This window comes from Carettochelys insculpta, chromosome 2, assembly GCF_033958435.1.
Source record: "Carettochelys insculpta isolate YL-2023 chromosome 2, ASM3395843v1, whole genome shotgun sequence".
NCBI lineage: Eukaryota > Metazoa > Chordata > Testudines > Carettochelyidae > Carettochelys > Carettochelys insculpta.
Window position 1 is genome coordinate 46,211,540 of NC_134138.1, and position 14,497 is coordinate 46,226,036.

The 14,497-nt window shown below is 46.2% G+C and overlaps 1 protein-coding gene across 5 annotated transcripts in view; it reads right to left on the bottom strand.

Moving 5' to 3' along the window:
* Positions 1-14,497, bottom strand: part of CPQ (carboxypeptidase Q) — a 352,558-nt gene that overhangs the window by 265,535 nt on the left and 72,526 nt on the right. The window lies entirely within an intron of this gene.

Consider the following 14,497-nt stretch of genomic DNA (forward strand, 5'->3'; position numbering starts at 1 on the left):
CACAACATTGAAATCGCAAGCACTGCATCTACACACGCCGTGTGCTATTTCGACCTTGAAATCGACGTTAGGCAGTGAGACATCGAAATCGCTATTCCCATCTGAAGATGTGAATAGGGCCCTACTTTGGCATTCAATGTCGAAGTAGGGTGTGTATAGACGATCTGCGTCACACTACTTCGAAATAGCAGGGTCCTCCATGGTGGCCATCAGCTGACGGGTTGACAGATGTTATGTCCAGCCCCTGCGGGGCTCTATGGTCACCATATACAGCAGCCCTTAGCCCAGAGCTTCTGGCTGCTGCTGCTGCAGCAGAGGCTCCATGCTGAGTGCACAGGGTCTGCAACTGGTTGTCAGCTCTGTGGATCTCGTGCTGTGCAGGACGAGTGTGTCTGGGAGGGGCCCTTTAAGGGAGCAGCTTGGGGCTTTGCTGGCCCCTTATTTTGATAGGGAGCACTTGTGTGCGTGGACGCCCCGCATTTCCTTCTGGGGCGGCTCCTTTCAACGTTCTCCATCACTACTTCGATGCTGAACGTCATTGCCCCAGCCCTGGAGGACGTGTAGACGATATGCGTTGAAGTAGACAATTTCGATTTCTTACTTCAAAACAGGCTACTTCGACGTAGTGTGCTAGTGTAGATGTAGCCCATGTTCTCCACTGTTATTTAGCTTAGTAATTTACCCCTAGATGTCTTCTAAGAGCCCAGTAAACAGTGGAAGTGTTGGTAAAGCTGTTAGACAATATTGACCTACCATGTTCCAACAAATTCTTGTTCAAATTCTTGGTCATGTCCCAAGGGTACTAAATTAGATAGGTCAATCTATACTGCCTGGTACACAGAAAAGTAAGGAAGAGCTTCCAAATTAACCCCCTTCATGTGTACTGAAATCAGAGGTGGCGTATAACCCCTTTATATCCCCTTCTTCTGGGGTTTAAATGAACAACAAATTAGCTTCTAATATTCTCTGGAGAAATCAAATTGAAAATAGAATATTTGTTTTGCTATTGTTTATGAAAAAGCAATTTGAAGTAAACCATTAAGTCAAATTTTACTATCTCTTTTACTTAGCCATTTCTTTAAATTTTAAGCATATATTCTGCTTAAAATGTATTTTATTTAGTATTTTCCATAATCTGAGACTTGAAGATAAAGAATGTATTTAACTCATCATGAAGGATGTGCACAGTTTGTTTCTGAGGAGGCATTTTCAACAGTTTCCCCTTGTGAGAAGATGCTGAATTAGAAGAGCTTCAGCCAAGCTTGACTACTTGTGTAGGGTATAGAGCTCCAGGACTCCAGCAGAGAAATGTCTAGCCATTGTCTGGCTTGTGCTCATCAGTTTCTCTACGGACTGGTGTTATAATAGAGCATTATAAATGCACTTCTGTATTCAAAACTGCCTAACCTTTGTGAAAATCTATCAGTAACTACAATGTCAGCTAGCACTGATGTTTTGCTTTTTCTTGAGTATGCTTGGCAGCATCAGAAATAGCAGAGTCTGTATCTGTATAATAGAATATGAATAATCAAGTCCTGTTCTAGAGATAGAACATGCAGTGTGGTAGTACACACTAAGAAACCAACCATCAGCTCATCCAAGGGAGCCAGGGAACCTGCCAGCGGCAACAGTACCATTTTCTGCCCACCCATTTATGGTCTCCCTGTTCATCCAAGGAGATTTCTTTCAGCCAGAGAGGGGCCAATACAACAAACTGAAACTCCTCTCACTTCCATAAGTTTCAGGACTCTCTTCAAGAAAGCCTTAAGTCAAAACCTGATTTCAATCGCAAATACAGCCCCAACTATGCAATTAATTTCATACAAATAGAGCCCTCCTCAAAACCCCACCGAGTAAATGAGGCTCTGCATGGGTGCTGAGGTCCATTGGCATGGGTCTCAGTGCAGGACTAGGGTCTAGCTCTGCATATTTAGAATTCAGCTCAGCAAGCAGATGGTGGGTCATCTAACCATCTGTGGAGCTTACTCTACAACGCATTTTCCAGGCAGCGAGCTTACCACCTCTGTATTGAGCAATTTAAAATGTTACACTTCAGGTCAAAATGTCACCTTTCCTCCTTACGCCTCAAGTTGCTCGCCTTGCAAGTGTTTCATCATGACTGTTGTGATGCCCTCTCACCTTGTGGTTTGGTTCAATGTTAGGTTTTGAGCTCATCTTTAACAAGATCTGCCCCCTCAGACAGTAAACAGCTCCACCAATATTGTGACAAATATTGCAACTGCCTGAAGTATCTCTGGGGGGAAATGGTGTATTAAGTTTATGAATGGTTTATGTATCATCATAGGCCAGGAACTGTATGCAACTCCTGGCGGCTAGTTTGCCACAGCTCCTCCAGGAACTAAAAATGGGATAGGGTAGCATAGTTAGTAATGCAAGTCACTCAGGCTGTAAACACTTCAAGAGGTACCACTCTCTGGCAAGTTTTGCATACACTGGTTCAAAGGAGACCACTAGTCAAAGAAAGGTCTTTATGTAGGAATAGCTTGAGTTTCAACTGATTCAGAGCATTCTGTCTGATCCACAAAAAATATGATTTTCTGTTCAAAGGGTGTCTCCAACTCTTGATGAAGGGATTTGAAAATTTTGGCCTACAAAGGCCCCATAAGACTCAAGGGTGACCTCTGGTAAACATTTAGCAAGTATATAGTAACTTGCATTCTTTAACTGTTTTCTCTGGAATGCTTTTACCCTAAAATGTTCTTGCGTAGAACAGGATGACCTTGTTTCCATATGCTCAATACAGATAAAATTTACTGGTAAAATCACTCTGATACAAGCAAGTTCAACGGCAATCAGACAGAATGATGAAGTACAAATATTCAATTTAACATCAAGCTGACCGAGCCCCAGTTAAAAAGACTCCAGCTATGCAGCATTTTTTTTCACCTTCTTATCTCTAAGGCTGGCACAGGGAGACACGACACACACACTCCCACACATCTCTCTCACATGAGGATGGAGGTGGCCAGTCGACCAGATCCAACCTTTCCTGCCCAGAGCTCTCCAGCCTCCACGCTGGCTGGGCCCCAAGGATGGACCCACTTCTTCTAGTACTTGGTGCTACGTCTCCTACAAGCAACATGTGGGGAGTATGCAGGGTCACAGCTGCTCCTCCCCAGAATTGTGTGTGGGTTCGCACCTGGACAGGGCCAGCAGCAGCCATTTGGCACTACATGGGAGGGAAGTGACAGGAGCTGCTTCCAGTCACCGGGTGCATGGGAGAGAGCAGGGATAACTTGGCCCCTGACTTTGCAGAAATCATCTTGTCTCTCCCCTCATCCCCATCCCCTGTGGCTAGAAGCAGCTTGGCCCTTCCTGCCCACAAAGGCTACGTCTACACGTGAAGCCTACATTGAAATAGCTTATTTCGATGTAGCAACATCGAAATAGGCTATTTCGATGAATAACGTCTACACGTCCTCCAGGGCTGGCAACGTCGATGTTCAACTTCGACGTTGCGTGGCACCACATCGAAATAGGCGCTGCGAGGGTACGTCTACACGCCAAAGTAGCACACATCGAAATAAGGGTGCCAGGCACAGCTGCAGACAGGGTCACAGGGCGGACTCAACAGCAAGCCACTCCCTTAAAGGGCCCCTCCCAGACACAGTTGCACTAAACAACACAAGATACACAGAGCCGACAACTGGTTGCAGACCCTGTGCCTGCAGCATGGATCCCCAGCTGCCGCAGCAGCAGCCAGAAGCCCTGGGCTAAGGGCTGCTGCCCACGGTGACCATAGAGCCCCGCAGGGGCTGGAGAGAGAGCATCTCTCAACCCCCCAGCTGATGGCCGCCATGGAGGACCCAGCAATTTCGACGTTGCGGGACGCGGATCGTCTACACGGTCCCTACTTCGACGTTGAACGTCGAAGTAGGGCGCTATTCCGATCCCCTCATGAGGTTAGCGACTTCGACGTCTCGCTGCCTACCGTCGAAGTTAACTTCGAAATAGCGCCCGATGCGTGTAGCCGCGACGGGCGCTATTTCGAAGTTAGTGCCGCTACTTCGAAGTAGCGTGCATGTGTAGACACAGCTAAAAAGGCAGTTACACCTCCCTCCAAGCTGCTGCTGGCCGCTGATGAAACCCAGCCATCTCCTCTTCCCTGGCTACAGCAGGGGCAGGAAGGGGTTAATCCCTAAGGATGCCTTGAGCACCAGGGCCTAGGAAACCTGACTGCAGGGGCTTCAGCACCACAGTCACAAAGGTGGCTCAGCAGGGTAGGGTGCCTAGGGGACAGAGCAGCCCTGCACTGCCTGGGGGCAGGACTGAGAGCAGGGGAAGCATGTGAAAAGGATGATAAGCCCCTGCTTGGCGCAGGCGGAGCTGCTCCAGAGGCTGCAGGGTTAGAGCACAAACAGGTTGGAAACTGCTTCCTCCTTACAGGGTTTAGATGAGACGCTTCCCTGTGCAATGCTGTGTGGGGCATTGGCACTGCCAGTGTGCTGGGCTGTAGGGTTTTGAGCTTTCCCTGGGTGCTGGCCCAGAAGCAGTAGGTAAAGAAGGAGACTGCCAGCCGGGCTGTTGAGCTGAATGATCCAGCCAGGGGCAGGTTATCTGCACAGCACTGGGAGCAGGATGCACCCTGCCAGAGGGTGCGGGGGGAGAGAAGGACATAGAGGAACAGGGCTGAGGGAGGGGGTGAATGTGTACAATAGGGAGAGGACAGTGAAGGGGAGAGCCTGGAAAGGGCCAATGGGTGGGCAGCTGAGGTGACACATAACCAGCCCATACTCACCAGCCACCACAGCAAGCAGTCAGTGCTGGCTGGATACAGATGTGGGATGGGGAGAGAGCCTGCGGGTCAAGAAAAGGCAAGCAACAGGACCTGCACTGATGGACCAGCAGAGGGAGCGACTGCCCCTCACCCTGTCACTTTGCCTGATCACCAGCCTTGCACACCCACCCCCTTTGTCAGCCACTGGACAACCCACTCCCACACTGACTGACGGTAGTGGGCAGCAGGCAAGCAGATCCACCAGCGCTGACGAGAGAGGAGAGACGGAAAATATGGGATAACTGACCCATTTTTAAGAAAAACTAGGGACACCTGAAGGAGGGCTTAAAAATGAGACATCAGAGCTGTGTCTACACGTGCACGCTACTTCGAAGGAGCGGCACTAACTTCAAAATAGCGCCCGTCGCGGCTACACGCGTCAGGCGCTATTTCGAAGTTAACTTCGACGTTAGGCGGCGAGACGTCGAAGTCGCTAACCTCATGAGGGGATCGGAATAGCGCCCTACTTCGACGTTCAACGTCGAAGTAGGGCCCGTGTAGACGATCCGCGTCCCGCAACGTCGAAATTGTGGGGTCCTCCATGGCAGCCATCAGCTGGGGGGGTTGAGAGACGCTGTCTCTCCAGCCCGTGTGGGGCTCTATGGTCACCGTGTGCAGCAGCCCTTAGCCCAGGGCTTCTGGCTGCTGCTGCTGCAGCGGGGGATTCATGCTGCATGCACAGGTTCTGCAACTCGTTGTCGGCTCTGTGTATCTTGTGCTGTTTAGTGCAAGTGTGTCTGGGAGGGGCCCTTTAAGGGAGCGGCTGGCTGTTGATTCCGCCCTGTGACCCTGTCTGCAGCTGTGCCTGGCACCCTTATTTCGATGTGTGCTACTGTGGCGTGTAGACGTTCCCTCGCTGCGCCTATTTCGATGTGGTGCTGCACAACGTCTATGCTGAACATAGACGTTGGCAGCCCTGGAGGACGTGTAGACGTTATTCATCGAAATAGCCTATTTCGATGTGGCGATATCGAAATAGGCTACTTCGATGTAGGCTTCACGTGTAGACGTAGCCCTGGTCACCCTAGTTTAGAAAGAAGTGTGCAGCCACTTGTACCTGTTGGCTGTACCCTGGTTGTAGCCCTCAGTGATACCCTCAATAATGCACAAGAGCTGGCTTGCTGAAGAGAGCACAGTGGAAGTCAGGGAGCTGTGCAGCTTTAAAAGAGGCAGAAGGTAGCGGGACAAGGCTCCTTCTCCACAGAGAGGTGATTGCTGGAGACCTGAAAGCTAACTGGACATTACTGGAGTGAACCACAGAGGGAGGTACAGGTGCAGTTACCTGGAAACTGTGACACATATCTCCTCTCCCTCTCTCTCTCTCTCTATTCCACAGCCTGAATACATTCAAACACAGAAGCTGCTCACAAAATACCATGACTGGACACATTCAAACAACCCAACTGCTATGTAAGGTTACATACAATGGTCCATATTAACTCTGTGTCCTGGTGCTCAGTGCTTGCCATTCCACATGTATCACTAGGACATTAATAATAATGTGGTTAGTTAAAAAACATATTCCATGGATACATGTTTGACAAACTCAAACCAGATTCCCCACAAGCTTAACGAAAACATAAAATAATAGGCAATGGATGTGATTCCAAAAAGTAGTAAGTATCTGCTAAATCAATCTATTTTTGCCTGTTCCATCAACCTGAAAAAGCTCTCCAGTGAATACACAGTTGTTTCACATGAAATACAATTTGGCAAAGATAGGTACTGAAGAGGTCTGCATTTGCAGTTCTAGTATACATTATCTTTGATGGCCATCACAGCTGCTCACCAAGCAGTAACTAGAACCTTCTTATTGTCACAGCAATTAAAGTGCATTTCATGTTAGTTTAATTAGTCTCTCAAATCTGTATGGATATGTCTACACTACAGCAATCTTTCTGAAGAAGTTTTTCCAGAATGATCTCTTCCAAAAAATCTTCTTCCGAAAGAACACATCCACACACAAAAACACGGAGCAAAAATCAATCCATTATTTCAATAGAGAGTGTCCACACAGCCCCAGCTCTTCCAAAAGAATGGGCCAGGGATCAAAAAATCTGGTGCCATGAGGACTGCTCTTCCAAAAAAGGAGCCCACAGAGCATCTACAAATGCTTTCAGAGGAAGAGCTGCATTCTTTTGATTTTGGATCAAAAGAGCACATTGTGTGTGCAGATGCTCTGCATGTTCTTTCAAAAAAGGACTGGATTTTCTGTAAGAACTTGCAAGTGTAGATGCAGCCTATAGCCGTGTCTACACGTGCATACTACTTCGAAGTAGCGGCACTAACTTCGAAATAGCGCCCGTCACGGCTACACGCGCCGGGCGCTATTTCGAAGTTAACTTCGACGTTAGGCGGCGAGACGTCGAAGTCGCTAACCGTATGAGGGGATAGGAATAGCGCCCTACTTCGACATTGAACGTCGAAGTAGGGACCGTGTAGTCATTGCGCGTCCCACAACTTCGAAATAGCGGGGTCCGCCATGGCGACCATCAGCTGAGGGGTTGAGAGACGCTCTCTCTCAAGCCCCTGCGGGGCTCTACGGTCACCGTGGGCAGCAGCCCTTAGCCCAGGGCTTCTGGCTGCTGCTGCAGCAGCTGGGGATCCATGCTGCAGGCACAGGGTCTGCAACCAGTTGTCAGCTCTGTGTATTTTGTGTTGTTTAGTGCAACTGTGTCTGGGAGGGGCCCTTTAAGGGAGTGGCTTGCTGTTGAGTCCACCCTGTGACCTTGTCTGCAGCTGTGCCTGGCACCCTTATTTTGATGTGTGCTACTTTGGCATGTAGACGTTCCCTCGCAGCGCCTATTTCGATGTGGTGCCACGCAACGTCGAAGTTGAACATCGACGTTGCGAGCCCTGGAGGACGTGTAGACGTTACTCATCGAAATAGCCTATTTCGCTGTAGGCTTCACGTGTAGACGTAGCCTATGACTCCTGTTAAGAGCTATCAGAGTATTTTTTGTCTTTTGAAACAAGAAGTACTTCATTGTAAAGTTGCTGAAATAAGTCTGGCTTTACATAAGCAAATACAACATGATTTACATGCATATTACTTTCTTTACAGTCTAACAAAATACTAAAGAGACAAGGTGGGTGAGATAATATCTTTTTACGGACCAACTTCGACTGGTGAGGGAGACAAGTTTTTGGTTCAATAGACAGCATTACCTTACCTACCTTCTCCCACTAATGCCTTGAGACCAACAGTGCTACAACACTGCAGACAGAATACTAGTCATTTATCACACTGGGGGGAAAAAAAGCACAGTGGTGATTCAAAAAAGACAAAAAAACTGATGATCAAGATGTTGAACAATGAGGAAAATGGAAAAATGCCTCATTTATACCAGTGTAAGTGGCTTATGTCTAGCCTACGAATGTCTACACGAAGAGATCTTGTCTCACAACATTATTTAAACTTCTTTTTAAAATATTTCTTTAACACTATTAAGAGGGATGGAAATGAAAAGATGGCAGGACTCAGAAGGAGGCAAGGGTGAATATGGTGAGTGGAATGAAGCATATTGTAAGGCTGTGGATGTAGTAGAGAAAAGTGAAAGGTGATGCTGTCAGTTTTGTGGCCTAATATTATCTTTGTGGGTGCATTTGGTATGAACTAGGGAGCTACTGAGTAACAAGAAAGATGCTATAGTGAGCCAGACGTTAAGGGGAGGATGTGGGTCAGAATTTTAGTTGCACAGACAGAGAGAAAAACTGACCACAGAAAGATTTTGTGGGAAGAACTCAAGATACGGACACTTCCTGAATAGAATGATGAAGGATGGGTGTGGAAGATGAGCCCAAGCTACAAGCCTGGCTGACAAAGGAGCAGTAAGGACACAGCATATACAAATGTTTCTTGGCAGCCTAAAATCTTTTTTCACTTAAAAGCAAAATTGTGTCAGTATTATGTACTGAAAGTTTACATAAGGGGTTTTTAATAAATACAGGTGAATATTTTCAAGACTAGAAGCCTGAAATTAAATTCCTAAGTCTGTATTTAGGCCCCGAAGAGTGGGATTTCCCAAGGGCACTTAAGAGCATAAGTCCCACGGACTTTCAGCTGCAAACCTCACAGAAGGAGTATAGCTGAGTTACAATATTTCATTTTTCTTGATTTGAAGAAGCAGAGAGTATTTGAAGGTGGTGTTGGGTCTGAATATAAGTTATTGGCTTATCAGTTTATGTTGTTTGTGAGAGCTGTGAAAACTTAGAAGCATGGTAACTTCAGCGGCAACTACAATAAAAACACTTTTATCCGATATGCTGGAGCCAGCGGGGTGGAGTGGACACAGTAAATTAAAAATGCTAGTTAACTAGGAAGGAGGTAAGTGGAGTGTAGAGAAGGGTGCAAAGTGTAGGAGTGGGAGGGTCAGTGGGGCATGGCTCTGAAAGGAGTCCAGCAGAGAGTTGGGGTGCAAGGAAAGGCTTGGGGAATGCTCACCTCTTGCATCCCTAGCAAGCAGCTCTCCATCACTGGTGGTCCTGGCAGAGGTATGGCCAGGAAGCTCTGCTGCAAGCTATACTGCCCGTTGGCCATGGTTCCCAGCCAATGGGCTAAGAGCTGTGCAGTCAACCCTTAGGGAGGGAGAATGCTGGCAGTGTGCCTGCAGAGGCTCCTGGCCACATCTCTGTCAGCAACACCATGGACAAGAAGCCACTAATGATATCTGCCAGGGGTGCACGTCTCCCCAGTCTGGCTCCCTGAGCCCCTCCCATGCTCCAGCTGCTGCCCCAAGTGCCTTCTCCAATTCAAATGCCCTCCCAAAACACGCCTTGCAGACCCTCCCAGAGCCCCAGCTCCCTGCCATCCCTGCACCAAAAGCACTATAAACCAGACCTGCGCGAATCACAAATGCCCGTTTATTGAGCTTGCCAGTTGATGACGTGCCAGATAAAAGAACTTTTACTGTATATTGAGATGTCCCCCCACACACACAACAGACACTCAGGACATTCATAACCTATTAAATCAACAAAAGGAGTGTGTACAGCATTTTCATCTTTTGGGTTCCTGAATGGATTTACTGTGGAATCTGGCATTGCTGGAGTGCAATTACTACAAATTCCAGTGCTGGTTATGCACACACCCAACACTTTGAGCCCTCAGTGTTCCCAGGAGATAGCAGGACAGCAATCACTGCACTAAACTCCAGATCTCTAAGGAGAGTGCATGGCAGGATGAAGCTGCAGCTTAAATTTCCAGTTTGGAAGAACAAAAATCCAAATTCTGACTATGAGAAAGATACAGTCTAGAGGCCTGAGCAGGGGTGCCCTCAAGGGGGCCATGAAGGCGTTAAAGGTGCTGGTGCCCCAGAAATGACACACATGGTTGCACAGCAGTGTGATAATATCGAGTTTACCAATAACCACTCAGCTTTCATAAAGCAGAATATTAATTCAGAACAAAACCATTACAGCATATCAAACAGTAAACAATCTGCACTCACTCTAAGCTTACCCCGTGTTATCAGTCACCCGCATGGGACCCCGGCGGTTTTGTACACAAGTTTGCCAAACCTTTGTTCCAGACTGAGTCAGTCCAGAGTCAGTTCAGACTGACCATTCATACACAGTTTTTGAGATCTTTTTTCCCCAGATCTTCTGAAATAGGTAAAACCAATCTCTGCCACCCTCCCCAGGGACCAAAGCTTCAAAGGGCTGAGTATCTGCATAACTGACATTTGAGAATTTGCAATAAATATCCATTCTTTTCTCCATCCCCCACCAATTCCATAGCAGACCCACGCAGAGGGCAAGGAGCACACTGATATACGTTACTCTTACTGATATATGGATAGATGAAAATGTTGACATTCTTTGGCCTCTTCTTGGATTAAAACACAAGACACATCTGAGTAACATAAAGAACCGATCACAAAGCACAAGAGATCAACTTTGACATGCAAAATCTGTTCCTCAGAGAGAATCCAGGTGGTGTGCAAACAAGTATTGGGCCAATCTATGTTCTAATATTCAAAAGGCATCTGATTAGGGCGACCTGAAAATCATGTATGATGGATTGAAGAAAGCACTCGGACCAAACATTACCAAAGTTTCCCCACTGAAGCATTTAAATGGACAGGTGATCACAGACAAAAAGCAGCAGATGTCCAGATGGGTGGAACACTACTCAAGTCTTTATTCCCACAAGCATACAATGCAACCTGAACTTGACAGCCTCATTCCAACTCTTCCAGAAATGTCTGAACTAGATGGAGATCCTATGAAGGAGGAACTTTCTCAAGCTTTTGGTGCTCTGTCCAATGGAAAAGCACCAGGAAAAGACAGAATTCCAGCTGAAGACCTGAAGGCAAACAAGGTTATGCTCCTCCACTTCCTCTATGATTTACTCCTAAAATGTTGGAGATCAGGAAATGTTCCACATAACATCAAGGATGCACAAATCATTACTCTCTATAAAAACAAAGGCAACAAGGGTGACTGCAACAACTACAGAGGCATCTCATTACTGAGAATTACAAACAAAGCATTTGCCTGTATCATTCTCAAACACCTGCATAAACTTGCAGATTGAGTCTATCCAGAAACACAATGTGGCTTTAGAGTTGGTAAGTCAACAATGGACATGATTTTCTCACTTCAACAGCTACAGAAAAAATGCAGAAAACAAGGAAAGCCAGTATTCATAGCATTTGTGGACTTAAAGGCATTTAACCCAATTACTAGATCAGGACTATACAGAATATTAACCAAGACTGGCTGCCCACCAACCCTACTCAAGCTCATTACATCCTTTCAAGAAAATATGAAAGCAACAGTGCAATATGATGGATCTACATCAGCACAGTTTGCAATAAACAACAGACTCAAACAAGGGTGTGTTCTTGCCCCTACCCTCTTTGTCATATTCTTCTCAGTTCTACTAAATTGCGCATTTCAAAACTCACGCACAAACGTACTTCTCCACACAAGATTAGATGGCTCTCTCTACAACCTGGCAAGACTCAAGGCCAAAACTAAGGTCAAGAAAGTCCTCATTAGGAGACTCATCTTCGCAGATGATGCAGCCCTCGTTGCTCATAATGAAGACACTCTACAGTCACTGATGGATTCTCCATCCAGAGCCTGCAAGTTGTTTTCCCTTGAAAACTGCTGTATTCACTCAAGGTATAACTCAATGACCCAATGTCATTCTGGATAACAGCCCATTAGATGTGGTTCACCAATTCTGTTACCTTGGATCTACTGTCACCACAAACCTATCTGTACATGAAGAACTGATCATCAGAATCAGGAAGGCAGCTACTATTTTGGCAGACTTATGAAACGAGCATGGAACAATTCTAAGCTGACAGTGAAAACAAAGATACTAATCTACCAAGCAAGTGTATTGAGTATCCTGCTATATGGTTCCAAGGCACGGACCATCTACTCGAAGCAGAAGGAAAAACTGAATGGCTTCCATCTTCGCTGCCTCTGCAGAATGATGAATATTAACTAGCAAGATAAAGTTTCAAATGCAGATGTCCTGTCAAGATCTGGCATACCCAGCCTCATAGTGATCCTCAACAGCAGAAGACTACGATGGCTTGGTCATGTGAGAAGAATGGTGACAAACATCTCCCCAGACAAATCCTCTTGGACGAACCGTCATGTGGGTTGAGAACACGAGGAAGACCAAAGCTAAGATTCAAGGATACATGCAAAAACACCATGAAAAAATTCAATATTGATCCAAAATCCTAGGAATCTACATCATCAGATCGAAATACCTGGCAACATTTGCTACAGCAGGGCACATCATCCTTCAATAGCATATGTGCAAGCTATGCAAAAGAAGATCACCTTAAAAGGAAAAGCTCCCAGACTCAAGAATTCAGAAATAAACTGACATGCTGTTACTGCAATTGGTCATGCAAATCCAATACTGGATGGATAAGCCATGAGAGAAGCCACAGACTCAAACACTGCCCATCAAGCCTCACCGCCACTGCTAAGCACCATCTCTCGAGACAAAAGGGGCCACACACACACACCCCAAATATAGTCCGTATGCCCACAGCATCAGGCACAACTTAATATATTAGTCGTTCATGCTGCCAAGGTCTCACATCTACCTCACCTTCTCATGGATAGGCTGTTAATGAAGACTGGGCCTCGTCTTTCTCAGCATTTTAGGTGTGAGCCTGTGATTTTCAGAAAAAAATATCCAGGTAAAATCTCAGAAATTACCAACAATTGGGAAACTAAAGCAGCAATGAAAAAACACCCACTTTAGCACATTCAGCACAGTTCTACCAACCTGCATGTGCAATTTTTAAAATTAAAATGGTTTTTGTGAATCACGAGCTTTTAAAAAAAAAGTCAAATTGAGGACTATAAGACATTTACAAGAGACCATATAATTACACTGGTTATGATCAAACCCCTAAAGTGACATCAGGCACATGACGCATGTGTGACTGCCCATGAATTACAAAAAACAACATGCCTTTATTCTCCTTACATCTACAGAATTACATACTTTTAAAATCACTGACAATTTGCCTTATATTGCCACCAGAAAAGTATTTTATACTGGTTGATATAGGAATATTTATGGTAGCTTACAAGTTCTGGAGTGGTGACAATGATGAAAACATTTTGAAAGAATGAAAAATGCACTAGGGGCAGAGCTTGGAACACATGGTTTCCAAACCAAACACCCACTTGAAACTGGACAATTTAACAATGACAGAGACAGACATGCCTGCCCAGAAAACCATGTAAAGTAAAAGGCGAAATTTGAGTCAGTGTCCCCCTCTCACACCCACATACCCACCAGTAAGCCTCACCCTGCTGACTTGACACTTAACGGGCTGCTGTGTTAGGAGATGACTTTGCTGGACGCCTCTCCCCTGCCCTCCCACCCCAACATGCCCGCTGCGCTTTAAGCCTCCTGAGTCTGAAGAAAAGAAAGAATCTCTGACAAGGGTCTCAGGCACACTGTCCGTGAACTGATCCTACAGGGTGACCCTACATCCCTGTTTTGGCCAGGACAGTCCTGGTTTTAAGCCCTGCCCTGGTCAATCCTGTTTTTCTCTTTGCAAAAGTGAGCATTTATCTGATTTTCTCTTACCAACTTGACCACTTGGCAAGTAAAGTGGGGTGTGGTGGAATACATGGCAGGGAGGACACAAGTGGCAATCCCAGCCCCACATAGGGGGGAAATATGGTCACGCTGCCTATCTAGCATCTTTTCTAAGAACTGATGACCTGTGGTCCAACTGCTTAGACCCTATGAGTCATGCTGATTCCCCCACACTCCCCAGTGGCTGACACAGACTCTCTCTTCTTCAGCCCTGTGAGTGCTCACAGTTTTACTATACAGGACCACACAACAGTTGAAGGAGACAGACACAAAGACAGATTTTGCACATAATTCTGAAGTAGCAAAAGAAATATGCAGAGCTATACAAATTAACAAACATGCCTGTATACACGTCTCTGCCTCAGCTTCCTCAGCAGGATGGAGAGTTCTTAAAGGTTTAAGGTACAGTCCTCTCAGAAGTTGAGCGTCAACCCCTCCTGCAGTTCATGGCTTCTCTAGACCATGGAGCCTCTTTGCCACAGCCCAACCCCTGCAATCCATGCCCTCACTGCCTCTAAAATAGCCAGTAAGAGATCCTTTCTTTTATGATCTTCTGTTCCCTTTGGCAGGGAAGGCTTCAATCAAGCATAGTAGATGAGCAAAAT